The 16,906-nt window shown below is 38.5% G+C and overlaps 1 protein-coding gene across 6 annotated transcripts in view; it reads right to left on the bottom strand.

Annotated features, from left to right (window-relative positions):
* Positions 1-16,906, bottom strand: part of NOL4 (nucleolar protein 4) — a 204,221-nt gene that overhangs the window by 21,213 nt on the left and 166,102 nt on the right. The window lies entirely within an intron of this gene.

Genomic DNA, 16,906 nt, shown 5'->3' with positions numbered 1-16,906 from the left:
ATGAGCATTTTTTGAGCAGGCTCAGGTGTCACCATTACTGGTAGGATTATGAACCATTAGACTGGTCCAGAGGGGTCAGATGTTACATTTCATACACTTCCCTGGGATTTAAGCAGTTTTCAGAAATGTTTTGTACTTGAGAAGGCAAAACTGTCCTTTTTCCTTGCAGCCACACCACACATAAAGAAGTAAGGCTCTCTCTTTTTTGGGGAGAAAGAATGTGAATATCACATTCACTTTTATATACCTGAGATCTATTCTGTACAGATTCATCCTCTTCTTTCTTCCTTCACCGTCACCAAGAAGAATATAAAAAAGTAACAGCTGGTTAAAATAAAATAAAATAAAAAACCAAACAAACAAAAAAAAAACCCTGGCAAATTTGGGCTCTACTGGATTTTGATCTCTTATATACAGAAGTGTCAGAAATTTCCCAGTTAAGAGAGAGCAGTGCCTTGGCTCCACTGTTTGCAATAGGCATTGATAATATGTAAATGTAAAACCCAAAAGGGAGTGTGCATGCAGACCAACTCACATGGACAACGCTAGCCAACTATAAAGCTAACAAAACTTCTGCAACTAGAATATAAATGGTAATGACCTAAAAATGGCAAAGATGCTGAGATGCATTTACCTGCTGCTTTCATAAAATGCAGTATCTACCAGACTGACAAATTAACAGCTCTGAGAATGATGGCTTTTAACCGCCCCTATATCATGGTGATTTTTCCCCACTCATTTAGAAAAGAGACAAAAAGGCACATTTTTGTCTCATCTTTCTCTATACTTACTTTTTTAATATGTGAAACGAAAAAGTGTGGATTGCCTATTGCTCTTGTCAATAAACACTTCTTAGAATACCACTTTGAAGTTAGGAAAACTAAATGCAGATTAGTCTTCAAACAAATAGCCAAGCCAGGGACCCAATATTTGCATGCAGTGTTCCATTTTTTCAACATAGGAAAACCAAAATTCATTCACATGAAAAAACAAAACATGCTTTCATGTGCCTTTTTTTTTCTTTCTTTTTTATTTCCTCAATAGCTTGTAGTACGGCTTTAGAAGAAAGAAGATAATGTTTCCTATATTTTTCTTATTTGGAACACACCAATTTATTTCTGTGATTTTTGAGTCAGAAGTTAAATAAATAGAAACACACGATAAAACCATGTAGCACTTTTCAAAGCACACCCAATTAATCCTCACAATACTCTCTATTAGATAGGACTTCTATCACTGCTTTTCAGATGCTGAGATTCTGGCAACAAAGGCAACCTTAAGGTAGCATTACCTAATATGTAAAGCACTTGAGTTCTGCAACCACAGCAACATACCCGGCTTCTCTTTGCGCTGAATTTTTTAAACAATGGGAAGAAACTCAGAAGTTCCATCATGGGGCACCCTGCTGAATCTCCAGGCGGGCTGTGGGGCTAGGAGCTCTCTGCCCATCTCAGCTCTTGCACAGAGAAGCAGCCGCCAGGGTAGTGACCATCATTGTCTGCATGGAGAAAGGTGTTTAAGGGAGGATGAGCCACAGGATTCCTGGCTCCCACTGCAGTGCCCAGAAGGCGGCCCCTTCCTAGACACCTGGACATCACTGTCGTTTCCCTGCCCATGACCTGATCATGTATACCTTGTGCTCTGTCCCTTAAAACTTACTTTACACTGTCTCTTCAAAATTCCTTATGCCTCATATCATCCATCCTCTGTGCTTCTCCAGTTTCATCTTCTACTCTCCATTTCAGTTTAAGAATTCTTGCCTAGCAAATCCTAATCTCTCCTTTCGAAATATGGATGCCTAAGCAGCTTCAGCAACTCAAGCTCTTTCATTCCTAGTTTGTATTTCATCAGTGTCACATTCACTGATGGTCCCATTTGAGATCTTCTTTCATACTCTTGTCAGACTCCTAATCCCCAAAATCCCATCCCACAGGGAGCAAACCGAAGTTCCACAATTAGCCGGGCTAGCACCTGTTTTCAACCCACATTATTTTCACTAGTATATCTGTAGTTTGGTTTTTTTTTTAAGGAATGCTAAATGCATTTAAGGATCTAACTACCTTTACAAGACAAAACTTTTCTTGTTCTTGAAAAAAGGCTGCTGTTTTCCCTGAAAGAGTTGAGCAGATGGAAGGCATAGAGAACAGTAACTGTAATCCCTAGAGGCCGAAGGTCACCAAATTGCATACCTACTATTATAACGGGAAGTACCAGGTAATATTAATGAATGATGATACTACCAACTGCTTGGATGACATACATTGCTCTGACAGAACACTGGATCTTTTATTCGCTTTAATCACATTAAATTTATTCTCTAGTGTTTGACCCAGCTTTTAATTTTATGACCAATATCCTGGAAGCCTAGACAGCTAAATATTATTTTAGCACATCACAGTAGGCAAAATTTTCCCTTAACATTGCAGTGAGGCTGTTGGCTCAGTGTGCTTAGCAGTGGTGGAAATGGAATTTCTACAAACGATGGATCGTAGAATCATAGAATAGTTAGGGTTGGAAAGGACCTTAAGATCATCTAGTTCCAATCCCCCTGCCATGGACAGGGACACCCCACACTAAACCATGCCACCCAAGGCTTCGTCCAACCTGGCCTTGAACACTGCCAGGGATGAAGCATTCACAACCTCCCTGGGCAACCCATTCCAGTGCCTCACCACCCTCACAGTAAAGAACTTCTTCCTTATATCCAATCTAAACTTTCCCTGTTTAAGTTTTAACCCATTACCCCTTGTCCTATCACTACAGTCCTTAATGAAGAGTCCCTCTCCAGCATCCCTATAGGCCCCCTCCATATACTGGAAGGCTGCTCTGAGGTCTCCATGCAGCCTTCTCTTCTCCAGGCTGAACAGCCCCAACTGTGAGTTTTCACTTCAGTTTTGATTTCCGTTGCACATTCTTTCTCCCCTGTCCAGTTGCTAAGGTTTCTGTTGGGATTACTACTCACTAAATAAAACCCTCTTCAAGATTGGGGGGGGGGAAGGGGGGGCTGAAGGAAATTAAATAGACCTACGTAATTCACTGATTTTAAAATCCAAATGAAGGTTCACTGTAGTCCTTTGCATTGGCTGGCCTTCATATTTAAAGAACTGAAAATTTATAGTCCTTTAAAAGGACAACATCTTTTAATATGTGGTGCTCTTACAGCTGTGATCTAAGCATGTGATCTAAGGTAAGGTTTGTAGAAAAAGGTAAAACCTTTTCCTAGACCAAAAGAACTTCTGTGCCCATAGCTGAAACATGAAAATTGAATTGCTAGACTCTTTATAGCCTGTTTAGAAAAGCCTTTAAAACATACCGCAGATATATTTTTATCTGAGAAGTTATTCTCTGATAACTTTCCAAGACAGGTATCTATATATCTGTATTTATGCATATCTATACTGGGGTATTTCTCCATGTCTCTCAAGCTAGTCACAACATTCTTTAAAATAATGCATCCATCGACAGTGCCATAACCTGTGGTCCAAAATCATCAGGCCAGAGAGATTTAAAAACTAATTGACCTCTAGACAGACTTCTTCCCCTTCAAGTTAAGTTGTCCTTCATAAACAGCATTTCAGGTCTTCGTCAGAGGATTAGGCTCTAGAATTATGGATGAGGTCTATGTGCAAACAGCAGAAAAGATCCCTGAGGTTTTTCCCAGAGGTGCTAAGAGTAAATTTGTACAAGCTGGCTAAAATAAAAGATGAAGTCAAGTTCAAATAATAGCACAGAACTGATGTCAGATATTCTTTAGATTTGGAAGTGTTTTGATAATTTAGGGGTGAACTTAGCAGTGAAATCAAGAGGGCCATAACTGCCGTCCTCAGGCATGCACCCTATTTCTGCTCTTGAAAGGAACAGCTGGGGGACTGCACAGCTTTCAACTTTCCACCCTCATTATCATATCTAGAACACCTTTTTCTGTATCATTCTCTCTGCATTATTTTCTTCACTTTTTCTACTTAAGTATGCAAAAAAAATGAGAAGGCCTGTACCTGTGTGACATAATACTCAATTTGTAGCTCAGCTGGAGCTGGATATTCCAGCTAAGCTGAAGATTCATGCTTTAGCTGTGAGTTTATCATTACATCATTACATGGAGAAACATGAACATCAGCTTAGAGTTTTCTGGCTCTCCACAGAGAAGCAGCTCCTGGAAGTGACCATCATCATCTCCACAGAGCAGGACTTTAAAAGGAAGATGAGCCATGGGATCCTTGGCTCCCATTGCAGGGCCTGGAAGGTGTTGTCTTCTTAAACACTGAGAAATTGCTGATTTTCCTTGCCTGTGACCCAGTAGTGCATACCCTGTGTCCCACTCTCCTTGCTTCCGCCTATTGTCTTATCACTGCATGGAGACCACATCAGTCTCAGTGTATAATTTTCTGGCGCAGATGTAACATTATATGAAAAAGTGCTCCAACCATGCAGATGCAACTGTATTGAACATGTTACTGCCAGAAGTCTAGGTATTAATGAAGATTTTGATATGAACTTCAGTATCAAATTGGTTTTCATGTTTTAGAAAATGATTGGTTTAGATGGTGAGGAAATACTGATATAGTACTGATACAGTGTCCAGTTCGGCATCTAAGCTCCCTGTAATGCCAATGGTGATGTACAAATTCGAAGAGTGTCTATCAAAATATTAAGTTAGCTGCCAAAAGTTCGAGGACCTTTAAACTGTCCCCCTGGCACAGTGCAGAGAGCCAAGAAAAGAAAGCATCATGCTTCAGCTTAGGAGGGCAGTAAGTTCCGTTTCCTTTCAGGTTACTAAAACTGAATTGAGCTGCCAGCATCAGTTGCTGTCACCAGGCATCAAAACTGACACAAGCCAGTGTTCAACAAGAAATGAAAGCATAAGACTGACAGAGAAAAAGAAGATCAAAATAAAAATGTGCTATTGTGTAGTAGAGAGAAAAACGAACCTCAGCCTTCTGCATTTCTGATAGAATGACATGTTATTTATAGATTGGAATGGGTACGCTAAACTTAAGTAAAAGGTTAGTGTTTTCACATTCCAGTGTTGGAGATTTTCACCACTGCCACCTCACCTGCAGAACAGAAAGCTTTTTTGGAAGAGGTACTCATGGCTGTTACAAGGAGTTGTCAGAGAATCACTTCTGTTGGAGCAACAGCAAAGCAGAGGGATCATTTTTCACAGCCTGTCAGCTTTAACCAGTTGATTATCCACTGTGATAGCAGAAGAGCAACATGAGCTTTCAGAGGTCACCAGTGCTGCTGGCTGAGCACGGACACATGGAGGTGCTACTCCTATAGTTTAGATAACTGTGATGCAGAGTCACTGGGGAAAGAGAAATCGGATTCTTCTAAAGGAACGTGTGTCACTCTATCCAAATAGAAAAGGACAGCATTTATCTTTTTTCTGTGGTGCTTGAGATAAACTTAGTGCCCTTTAGTGAAGTTTTAGTTGATTTTTTGAATGTGCTTTCTCTGGTGTGCTTTTTTCCATCAGGGACAAAGGAATGTTGAAAAGTGCAACTCAAGGTAGCAATTGCATTTGAGGTGGTCTAATGACAGAAAGAGCCCTGCAAGCAAACTTTATAGCTCCTGCTGTTCATGTCTTAGGTTAAAGTTATAACCCTTCATAAGCTATTTAATAAGTTATATTGGACATAACCATGCTCTTTATTTTTTTAGAGAATCTTAATGTATGAAAAAATTCAGTTAGCTAATAGCTTGACCACTATTAATTGCAAGTTGTCTCAACATACAAGACAGGTGCATAGTGCAGGCCTGCATAGTGCACTGCAGGGTATGTACAGCAATGACTTCTTCAGTGCTGTTTTCAAGAATGTGTCCAACGATGGCAAGAATGGATTACAAACAGCTACGGGCATTTAAGAGGCAGAACTGGACCTGGCTTGAATGCATGAATTGTGCCAATGCCTTTGAGCTTTGGCAAAATTCCTGTGTTCATGGCGTATTTCACAAAATGCATGTGACATTTCCCATGGAGAAAGCAGTACAAATTCAGACAAAGGGGCAAGGGTGCCATGCAAACAGTAGAAGAGTCTTTGAAGCCACCATTTTCTGCTTTGCAGAAGAACACCAGAGGAGAACTTTTGCTTCTCCACAATGTAACAGCAGAAAGATTTGTTAGGGCCGAAACCTTATACAGAATTTCTTCCTCTCGGGAGAGGCAGAAAACAAAGGCAGTTTTTCACTCTGACCTAAAGAACAGCACAGCATCACCCTTGCCTTGGACCTTATAATAAGTTACTGACTTAGGCCTTGTTTCAGTATGACTACTGAAATGCCCACCTAAAAGAAACTACTTGAGAATGCCCACCTCCTTTATTTGTACCTCCCCACCCATTCTCAGCCTACATTTTCCTTCAGAGAAAAGCCAGTTTTCCATCTGGCATCACCAATTCCTTCAGCACGCCACAGAGGACAGGACCAGAGACTATATGAAAGGATCCTTTCCTTCCCTATGCCACCTCCATAGATCTCTCAGCCCAATATAGCTTGAGGCACAGGCCATGGGAGACTTCATTTGGTACATGCCTGATCCCAAAGCGAAGAGCTGCACAATGAATTCCAGGGCCTAGGGTGACCCTACTGAAATCAGATTAGCTGAAAAACTGAAGAAAATAAAGGTAAAAGTTCAGTGGAAATGAAGCATAGGTTATGTCATGTTTATTCTTATGTTGCTGCATTTCCCCTCAAGTCCTTTCAAAGCCAATTTCTTGGCAGAGGCCAGCACCTTATGGCTACTTATCATTTTTGCCACTTCTTCATTGACACGTAGTAAAAATGGAGGAGTCTGAATATCTGACCTTTCTTCCAAACAGAAACAACATAAACAACAAGTAAACAATCCCATCTTTTCCCATTCCAAGAGCAGTCTTGCCTGCAGGTAATGGTGCTGTACGAATCAACGTATTACTGAAAACTGATGCATGATGACAAAGGCGTAGCAGTACTTACTGCTGAACAAGAAGGATGCAAAATGAGAGAAATTTCTCCTTTGCGGTGTATTTCTCACATTCAGAACAAGGCTTGCTATGCCTCAGGCAGCTCCACTTTTATGATCACAATCGAGCATTCTTCTCTGCATTTTTCATACTTACGCACACTGTCCTCAACAAATTATTTCAGTGAGGCACTCCTATAGGAAGACATGTCTCTCTCCCCCCTTGCCAACATGCCATTTTTAGTGACTGTGATGGGCAACAGTTTCAGCTGGGATAGATCAGCCATTTCTCCCTTCAGTGCAAAAGGACTGTGGCACCAGAGCACCAACAGAGAAAATGTTTAAACTCGTGAATCAAATGTTTAGGGAGCATTCAGGGGAAAGTGTGTGGGAGTACTGGAGCAATGCTTGTGCCAGCTTTGCAGATTTATTACTACAATATCATCATGGTCAACATAATTAAACCTCCCACTATAGGTCTCTCAGTCTACTGCATTACAACTGATCTCACTCCCACCCCTGACAGCATATTTTTGTGATACAAAACAGCTTTCCATACACCTGCTAGCTCTGGGGTATGCAGATGCAACTACTGAAAAAGGCTTTATTGCAGAACTATGTTTTGGACTATTGGAGTGCTTTTTCCTATTTCTCTTCTGTCCCACATTCTTTTAATATTACATATATTGGAGTGTGTGGTAGAGGGGATGGACCAAAGCACTTTCTATTAGATTCTAAATGAAATTCTTCTTCATTTAGAAACAGAAGATAACAGCCTAGACACAAAACATTTGAGGTCAATGCTGAATTAGCTTCTTCAGTTTCAACAAACTGAAAATGTTTGTGTGTTCTGCTTTGGAAAGGAAAAAAAAGAAAAGCTCACTGGAGATTGTAGCATATTGCCATATTTACAGTATGGTATCTCCTCCACAGGTAAATTCTAGTGGGAGTTATAGATAGCTGTTTTCTAAAAACCAGTTTTCTTGTCTGTTAGAGACTGAGAAATTACTTTTTTGCATGCACTTAATGACTGTGTCTTGTTTTCAAGAGTAGGTTTGATGTTTTAAAGATATTTTACCCTGTGTTGGATACATTTGATTGCTAATGATTTTATTTCAAACCTGCATTAAAACTTGAGCTGCATGCTTGTGAAAACAAACATTCTTTCTGTGAATTCAATGCAGGTTGTTTGGTTTTGAAACTGCCTCAGGTAGAACTTGACATTTTTAGTTAAAAAAAAAAACAAAACCAAAAACAACAAAAAACCTCTTTTAAAAAAAAAGGTATTTTCTAAAAAAATCAACTGGCCTCCTCACTCTGTATCAAAGCACTTAGCAGAAAGAAAATGTTTTGCTGCTGAAGACGACTTGCAGTAAACTTTGGACAAAACTTGGTGCACATTGCTTTAACTTCAGTACTGTGGTGGTTATGTATTTTAAAAGATGCAGTAGATAAGAAGTGATGCTTCTGGGATATGGCCTTTTTGATTCCACAATCATCAAAACAGAGCAGCATTAGTTGTTGGAGGAAACAAAGAAATGAACTTTGACTGGCCTTTGGAGGATGCACTTTCTGATTTGCTTCATTAATGGAGACAGTAAAACTGAAGCTTAATATGAAATACCATGAGTAATAAGCATGAAATCTGTGCATTGCAGTACAAATCTGTTCCCCAAATACTCTCATTTCAGGGGAGGATTCTTCTGGCATGATGCCTGGGCTGCTAGCCATAGCCTGCTTGGCTGCTTTGCCCTGTGCCCAGCCTCTTTAGCAGCTGGTGCTGCTCCCAGGCAATGCACTCCCACAGCTTGTTATAGCTTTTATTTTTTTCTTAGAAAAATATGTTTCTAAATTTAGTTTAGGGACATCAAGCCAGTTGTTGAATCACAAACATGTTCCTGCTACTAAACATAAGCAGTCTGTGTGTACATTTCTACATATATTTTTCTGCATGAAGAATTGCACTGTTCTAACTGAGGGATATATCTGAACCCATTGTGCAATCGATACTTTGAATTTAGGAGCAATTTATTATTGTTTAAAGTCTTCTAAATCTATCAATTCATTAACCAAAACAGGCCACTCTTGAAAATAAAGCATTTGTACACGCACACTGGGTTTACATCAATTTCATTAAACTGGCCCAAACTCTGCGTGATAACAAGGGTTTACTCACCAGAAATATTATTCCCCGACTGTGCTGTAGGCAGCAGGGTGTGTGCAATGAAGTTGTTAGCTAAACAGAGGAAATGAAAAACAAAATCATGCTTTTAGCATACCTGTCTCTATGCTAGAAACATCTGACAGACAAGAAAATGCTTCACATTTAATATCTTCTTGTCATATGAAAGGTAGGGATAAATAAAAAGCTCTCTATTCCTGGCTTTCAACACATGAGCAGGAAGAACAAAAGCCCTGACTCCAATACCTCCATGTTTGGGCTTGAGGAGAGAACTTTTATACCTACATTTCCACCAGCCTTTCCTCTTCAGCCTCCTTGCCAGGAGCTGGGTATTAAAGACAGAGGGAAGAAGGCTATTTCAGTCCCTGTTAATTTTCATTCTGCATATGGTAGGAATGGGGATAAGGTTGTTTAAAAGTTCCTGTCCTAGGAACATCCCAACCCTCGACTTCTGAGCTTTCAGCTTTATCAAACTCCAGAACAGAAAACTTACACTGGCGTAAATTTTACTTCACATTCAAGATCTTATTGCAGCTTGGGGTGTTGAAAGTGTTCTCCAAAATCAGCAGCTTGAAAATCAACCATATATGCTCAGCACAAAGAGGCTGGAAAAACAGAGCATTTTTTAATTTAATGGTCTCTGTGTTGAGGTGAAAAATCAGCTGCTCACCTTAGGGCCTCACTGTAAATCCAAGGCATGAAATTATTTGCAATTGAATGCCTTGCATATTATTCCTTTCCAATACATGTGGCAAATTTAATGTAGGTTGGGCTCAAGCACGAAGGGAGGGGGTTTGCCCTGTGATACTCAGCAGTCCCTTCCAGCTGCATCTGTTAATGACAGAACCCTATCCAGCACTGCTGAAATCAGGAATTTTGCCACCGACTTGAAAGGCAGCAGGATTTAAAATTACAATGCATACCACTTATTTTCTTCCCCTTGACAATATGGCCAGTGAATTCTGGGTAGGAAGCTAAGTTTCCCAATACTAGTACATAATTTGATCTCTTGGCAATAATCCACATGCAGCTAAACGATGCCTGCATAACATTTTGTGCCTCGGTGGTTAAAGCATATCATTTGGAACCACAAAAGCAAACCAAAGACCAACTCAGAAGTAAAATAATCATTAGGTAGGGAAATGATGGAAGTGAACAAGGTCTAAAATGCAAACTAGCATGCGGGTACCCAAGGACGGTATAGTCTTAGTGATCTTTTTGAGCACTGATAAAAAGAATAAAATACTGAAGTACAGAAATCACTCTGATCCCTATTAAACACCAAATCACAAAGATATGTCTGAATACAAAAAGCTACTATTAATAAAGCTTCTGAAGTATAAGAGGCATTGAGCTTTTTGCAAGTTAAAGTGACTTTTGCCTCTTGTGAATTTGGGGATTCCAGTTTCTATTTGTTTGCTTAATTTAAGTGAACTATCTGCTTCCACTGGCTTTTTTCTATTATCTCAGACTCTGCAAGCCTCCCATTCTGAAGTGAACATCACTTTGAGCTGGAATTTCTCAGGTCTTCAGTAAATATACAGCAGAGAGAGGACACAGCCCCATCCCTCTGCACTGCTGCCACTTATGGTCAGCATGGAAGAAGTGCCTTTTCTTTCCCATCCTCTAAAGCAAATTAGACTCTGTGAAATCCAAGAGGAAGGGAACTCCTGATGCTTTCTCCTTCACCTCTAACAACGACCTGCAGTTGATGTGCTCTTCCTGCATGCTGAATAGCTGTGGCAAGGTCTCCATCTCCCTGAAACAAAACCGATTCTTCATGCTCCCTCTGAATTGGCAGCTTTCTGCCACAGAAGGACTACCTCAGCAGGGTATTCTCCAGCACTCACTGGGAGATATTTTTGCATAACTCCCTTTTCTGCAACCAGTATTGTCCAAATCTGCCCTTGATTAAACAAACAAACAAACCAACCACCTATATATAAAAAAAAAAGAGCTCCTGTGGGCTGCAGCATGTGTTGATTAGGGAAGAGAACAACTTACATAGGGGGACACAAATATATATCCTTCTTTCCTGCTACCTGAAGGGTAATACAGGAAATAACTGCTCAGTGTCAGGATCTAAAAGCTGTGCGTTTGCAGCACAACTGAAAGACAAATTCTCTGTCCTCAAAATATGACAGTTTAAAGGTCTCTTCCCCCTCACTGCTGAAAGTCAGATACAGTGATCCTGCAACTGAGATCTACACCCTCACTGAAATTCAGATTTTTAATTTCTTCCAAAACACTTTTACAATTACCTGCAATTTGTCCACTAGTAATTTCCTTCTTTCTTAATCAAGACACAAACTGCTCCTGGTCTGCAACAGCCAGACATTATTTTTTTTGTTAATAAAACTGTGCTTGAGAGTCCTTCTTTAGGTCAATCCCTTGTTACATGCAGAGAAATGGCACCAGGAATTGTATGGAGACAGATCATTAACAGTTGCTTACAAAACTTAATTTCTTTAAAAACGAACATTTAGGAATTAGATACAAAAGGAAGGAAACACAGTAGCGGTGACGTCCAAGTGGCAGTACATGTGCACTTTTATTAATATTCAGATACACTTCGTTAGAACAGAACCTGTATCCAATCTGCAATCCGCACTTGCATCAAGCTGCTCTATTCAGGTTGCTGCTATGACAACTATCCAGAGGCAAATGTCAGGTCAGCTCCCAGGATGTGTATCTAGGCCATAATTGCTTTGTCAGAAACCTAATAGCCACCTACTCCTACTCCTCTAACAGCTAAAACCAATATTATTAAAATTATTAAATCTTACAATATTTTTAACACCCTATTCATATGCCACTAATGCAGTGCAAACTTTAGACTTCCTTTTATCCCCCAAATTAGAATGGGGCTGAAGAACGTGTTTAAAGTGCTTATTTTCAAATTTCTGTTCCTGTACGTTTCAGTGTAAACCTGGGACCATTAAACTTTCTCTTCCTTGGGCGTTAGATATTTTCCTTCACTCCACCGTGATGATTATTGATATTCAATTTGCCTGCTTACAAATCACAGCATGGAAAAAAATTATAGTTGTCATCTTGATGAGATGTTTCTTAAAAAATGCAGCTAGTGTTCATCATAAAGAACTGCTTCATAGCATCATAGTGCCTGATAGTCTGCGCAGTGCATAGACTTGCTTTTATCAACTTGAAAAGCTCAAATAATTAAAGGTTTTTAAAATTAAGTTTAGATTTCATAATTAAAGAAACTAATAGCTTCCACAAGACTCAGAAATATAACCAGAACATTTATCCTAATCTTATTTATCCTAATCATATCTTTTAACCTTATGATTAAGAGACATTTAATGTTTATATTGAGGGAACTTTTCTGAGGTGCCTAGTAGAGAGTGAAATAACTGAAGCAGAGAGAAAGACTAAGTAATATTCTTGCAACTGCGAAGTTGTCTTGCAGCCATCTCCAAATATGATCTCATGGGAAGAATTACAGTAAGTCAGCATAGGCCATTGGTCACAGGCTTGCCAAGATGGTGAAAAAGGCTTTAAAGTAAAATTGCTGGGGGAGGAGAACCTTAATCTTGTTCACCGTATGTAACAATTGCATGTAAAAAGGGCTGTATTTTAGCTCTACTTAATTTGTTTCATGACACCTTTGTTGACAGTAGTCCAGACCCTCCTGTGCAACCGTTTCACACTGCTAGAGATGTAATAAGGATCTTGAAGGATTATCCTAGGAAATCATCCCAAGATACCACTCAGAAGCACATGAAATCTTAAGGATTCAGGTAATGCCTCTTCTCTCTCTGACTGAACCACGTCATAGAAAGTCAATCCAATTACAGTTTTTACATTTCTTATCAACTGTGATGAAAAAAAAAACCTCAAAATTCAAGACTGGGGTTGCCTTTTTCAGTATCCAGATTCATCAGAGATGGCTTGGAGCAAACACAAAAGTTCTGCACTGCCTCTGTACCCACTGCCTCATCTGGACTGGAAAAGATCAATCAAATCCAGCCTAGTGTCATAAGCATTTCACCATTTGGCAGTAGCATCAGTGAACGTATACAATGTCAATATATGTAAAGCTAAAATTTGTGCAAGGGAATAAATTATTTTTACTACATGGCAGAATTAAAAATTGGAAGTGACAGTACTCTTCAGCTGGGTAATAGCTATCAAATATATAACTTCTTGGCACTTAAGCTTCTGGCCAACCAACCAAGTTTGATCTCAAGATAATGAAAATGCACTGAAGCTAAAGAGAGCACTCGAATAACATCTAACACAGTCAGACAGCCAAAGCATTATAGTCCAAGCTACCATGACCTAGTAAACACATTTATATTCCTTACAGAAAAGTCTCAGAAACTGACAAAGCTTTTATTGTTACAGGTTCAAAACCTATGGGAAGTTACTAGCTTCCTGACAGACAAGTTCACATTGATTTTCCCATTATGAAATAAAGTATTGCCATGAAAAAAAAACATTGAAAATAAGTAATTGATGCCAGAGAGACCAGTTTTCATCAACTTATTTTTTAAATAGGATTTTTTCAGCCTTGAGTTAGGAAATACAAAAATCACGTGAGTGGAATTTAAAGCATATAGGTAGAAGAATGTTTCAGACTTTATCAGACTTTACAATATCCCTAAATCAGTGCTATATTAAGCACTGCAGCTATCAGAAAGAATTCCAGAAAGTCATTCATAAAATGCAGTATTTGTGTGTGCACAGACACAGACACACTTTGGAGAGTTTTCTTCTGAAGAGATACCAATCTGTGCACAGGATTAGAGGTATATAAAGCCAACCCTTCAAACTTGTTATTTGTAAAAAAAAACAGCTAATAGCTAATACTTATGAATGGGTTGGATTAGATGACCTTTGAAGGTCCCTTCCAACCCAAACTGTTCTATGATTCTATATTTCTATGGCCAATACTCTACCTGTTCAAAAGAAAAAAATGAGCTTTTAGAATTTTCCATAGGTTTGACTTTTAAACCGGTTCTTTTTGCTGAGCAATACTTGAGATGATTTTTCATCAAACCACTGGAAAAATTAACACTGTAGGTAGAAACATGTTTGCTGTAGTAATTCATATTCTTTTACCGAAGTACAGACGTACATGCAACATACTTAGAAATTCCTGCTCAGGAACAGTGTTGTGCCAGGTAGAAGAGAAATTGAGAAGAGGAAAGAGCATAAACAAGACAAGAAAAAGCATTGAGGAAACTGCTGAAGTTTCATCTTAGCTTCAGCACTGGGCATAACGCTCATTGTGATCTTTATGCATTCACATTTTATGGGTAATATTCTGAAAAAGTTTGTAGTGGGGATGTAAATTACATCTCACTTTAAGGCAGATCAATCCTCTGGAGAATAAGGCAGACCTTCACTCTGCTATGTGAAAGAATAAAACAGCTTAAATACAACAGTTCCATTCAGCTCTGAGGGGAAGTGGTGAATGAGTGCTCTTACCAGATCCTCTTAAAAATCTACTTTCCAGGACTGTCTAAAGCTTATCCTCCATTAGACCTCTTGATATAATTTATGAAATGGTTATTTTCATTATCCAAATCTTATTTCCCCTTTCCTCCTCCCAGATTTTCACTGAAATTTGAAGGGTCCTCAAAGCCTGACTCCACCCATTGGTGTAACGCCCAATTTTGGAAATTCACATTTAAGAAAGAGAAGTAGAGATACGTTAACAAGAAAACAAGGCATTGGGTTGTTTTCTTTTCAGAGCTATGGAACAGTAAAAACAACAGGCTGAACTGAATTTTTAAACTTTATTCTGTCTAGGAAAAAAAGAAATTGAATGAAAAAATTTTATTTTGGATATATGTAAGAAAAGTGAAGGAAATTTGAAAATAAGTAAAAGATAAAAAACAGGCAGAGGAGAAGGATGGAACCCTTTTTTCTAATAGGCACTCTCCCTGGATGTGAAGATACAGGTCCACTTTCCATCTCAGCATAAGAACCAAGCAGAGCAGTGTGTGTTAAATATTCCACTCAGAAATATTCTGGAATGTTTTGCTCTCAGTTTACTTTGTTAAAGTCACATACTCAGAATAAATAATTACATTTCACTGGAACTGGGGCTAGAACCAAGGTTTACTACTTTAATGTCTTAGCTATTCTACCCTGCAGGGTAAATTTCTCATTATAAGTTTTATGAAGCTACCTAAGACACTTTCCCATATTTTTTTTTGCCAGGCAAAACTATTTAGCAAATCTATCCTGAATTCACAAATAGTTTTGCAAGCACCAAAGCTACATAAACCCAGTTAATTTAATGCTTGCTGAGTCAAATGGCTGGTGCTATTTGCAACTGTCTCCACAGTGTTCCCAGAACTCACTGCCAAAAAGAAGGCAGAGATGAAGGAAGCAGAACCCAACACCTGTCCTTTGTAGCAGCTTTGCTACTTTAACATTATAATTGCAATTAAGGTGATCAGTTGGGAGCCATTCTGCCCAAGATTTTTTAATTCTGTAATGAAAAGTAAAGAAATACCTTGCCATTCAATGATCAGAGAATCAGAATAGTTAGGGTTGAAAAGGACCTTAAGATCATCTAGTTAAAAAACCCTTCTGTGATAGTAATACCACAATTAGAAGGAAAAAAAAAAAATCCTATTAATATGCTTTTTGAGTTCTGTCTACAGTTTTAATATGGTCTTTGTTTCAACAACTGTCTGGCTCTCTGGAGGGTATTATGGGATTTTCATTTAAACCACTTGAAAACTCTGCCTCACCCTGGCTGGGCCAAGGAATTGACCCACAGTTCTGTGCAATGAAAGTAACTGATGTTTGCACAAATGTTTTCTAGTTCTCCTTGGGGAAAGCACATCGACTTTGCAGCTTGGTTTGTTTGTTAGGTTTGTTTTTATTTTTACTGAAAAGTCAGAGAATAAGAGAATAGAAAACCTGCAGAATCTGAATGAGCACTACTTCTAAACTAAGCCATAATTAACATTATGGTGCTTTGACATCCCATGTGATTTGTAAATCTTAAGGCAAACATACAGGAAAAATGAAAATACTAACAAAAAATATAACAACAAAAAGAAATAGCAATATCCATTCTTACATCCTAAATTATCAATGTTCCATGGACAGCAGTGCGAGCCCCTTATTCAGTTAGAGCACAACCTGAAAGAACTCAATGAGCTATGTATAAAATGAAAAAGTTCTTTTAAAAAAATGTTCTTTTCCATACAAAAAAAACAAAAAGGTCACCTACCATGAGAGAAACCATATTTTGGAGCAACTAAGATATTACTAAGATTTGACTTTGTGATAATCATGAAGAGAAATAAAGCTTAATAGTCTTTGTGACAAGAATGTTAGGCATTCAACTGTATCTGTGCAGCAACTAAATAATCAAACCCTGGAATGAGATACCAGTTTGATTAAAAAAAAATAGAAAACATGCAATTCTATTCCAAATCCTAATATGTTCTATAAGAGGTAAATAATCATATAAGAAAAAATAAAATAAATATTGATATGAGCTTTAAAAAGTCACTAATAAGTTAATTGACAGCATTTTGCTTTACATCACAATAACTTTTCTGTTTCAGGCAAATAGGTATTTTCAGAAACTTACACTATTTCACCTTACATTTACAAATGCATACACATTTTGAAAGAGAGTATGCACACAGATAAATACACTGAGTCATGGACACATGCACTGTTTCTGTTATTTATGTGAATTATATATATACTGTATGTTCTGTGCCTTTTAATTCTAGTATGCTGATTACACACTACACCCTTGAAATCAACCATTAAAAAGCAAATAT

Source organism: Pezoporus occidentalis, unplaced genomic scaffold (assembly GCF_034315485.1).
Source record: "Pezoporus occidentalis ecotype Australia unplaced genomic scaffold, CSIRO_AGI_Poc_V1 ctg4, whole genome shotgun sequence".
In the NCBI taxonomy this organism is placed as follows: domain Eukaryota; kingdom Metazoa; phylum Chordata; class Aves; order Psittaciformes; family Psittacidae; genus Pezoporus; species Pezoporus occidentalis.
Note: the sequence above shows the minus strand (reverse complement) of the source record. Positions and strands in the feature narration are given on the sequence as shown.